Source organism: Sceloporus undulatus, chromosome 1 (assembly GCF_019175285.1).
Source record: "Sceloporus undulatus isolate JIND9_A2432 ecotype Alabama chromosome 1, SceUnd_v1.1, whole genome shotgun sequence".
Classification (NCBI taxonomy): domain Eukaryota; kingdom Metazoa; phylum Chordata; class Lepidosauria; order Squamata; family Phrynosomatidae; genus Sceloporus; species Sceloporus undulatus.
The window spans coordinates 91,637,640-91,638,924 of NC_056522.1; the positions used below are offsets into that span (position 1 = coordinate 91,637,640).

The 1,285-nt window shown below is 39.0% G+C and overlaps 1 pseudogene; it reads left to right on the forward strand.

The window, feature by feature from the left end:
- Positions 1-727: 727 nt before the first annotated feature.
- LOC121920083 lies at positions 728-835 on the forward strand (annotated as a pseudogene).
- Positions 836-1,285: the final 450 nt, after the last annotated feature.

A 1,285-nucleotide genomic window follows, 5' to 3' on the forward strand; every position in this document is an offset into this window, starting at 1 on the left:
TAAAAATTCATATTGAAGATTATCACACAGGATCTTACCATCTGCCAATCGCCAAGGAAACGTTGGGGAAGCGTGCGTGTATGAATGCCAGGACGCTAGAGGGAGCTGACAATTCCATCACACTGGGGAAGTGCACTTGGCGTTCATACATGCATGCTTCCCCAACGTTTCCTTGGTGATTGGCAGACGGTAAGACCGTGTGATAATCTTCATTAAAAAATTTAAAGTGCAATTAAACTAGCAATAAAATTAAAACCAGTAAAAATGGTAATCACTGAAAATAAAACAACAAATGGATAATGCAGCACATTCTGCAAAGTTCTTTCTTCCTGAGCAATTAGTCCTCAAAGACCAGCTGAAGCAAAACGAAACAAAACAAAAAGTCTTCACCTGTGGAAGGATAACAAGTAGAGCAACAGTCTAACTAATCTTGGAAGGAACTTCCAGAGCCTGAGAGCAGATCCTCTTGTGTGTTCCCACCACATATAGCTGTGAAGGTGGTCAGACAAAAAGAAAGTCTTTGTAAATTCTTCCATGCCTTTCATCCTTTTTCTTTTCCTTCGCTCAAAGTTTCATTACCTTTTTGGCTTTAGATGCAATGGGTGAGAGAGCCCCCAATTTGTGCTGCTACCTATCTGATAACCACACACAATCCTGAACACCTTTTGCCCTTTAGAGTATGCCCTCTACATACTATTGAAACATATCTTTATTTCATTTTCTACACATCGCTTCTCAGCCTTTTGGCTAAGATCAAGTGTAGTATTTCATTTTCTACACCATCTAAAAGACCAATACAATTGCACATTTATTGTCATATTTGAAAAGACCCTGTTGCTGTGGTTTACTTACCCATTTCTTGACAATTTAATCTATTTCATCTTCATGTTCTGTCCCTAAACAGGGTACTGAAATTGTACCTTTTAGCACAGGATGTACTGAGAAAAACCAATCAAGAAAAAACTCTTCTCTGTGTGTGGAAACATTTTTTTAAATTATTGTTGATAGTTTGAAATGTAGTAGAGTTCTTTGGAATTATTTTAAAGGGTGGCGTGGGAAATCTGGTACCTGGCCTAATTTTGAAACTTCTGTAGCAAGAAAAAAAGTCCTTTTCCTTCTACAGACCATTGATGAGGGAGAAGTGGGAAAGGAGGAGAAGGTGGTGTCAGAATCTATGAGAAAATGGGTGACCCTCCCTCCATCCATTTTTGACTCAGTCCTACCTACTGGTATTTTGCAGCCCCAGCACTTCATCCTGGAAGAAATGTGATCCTCAATAGAAAAA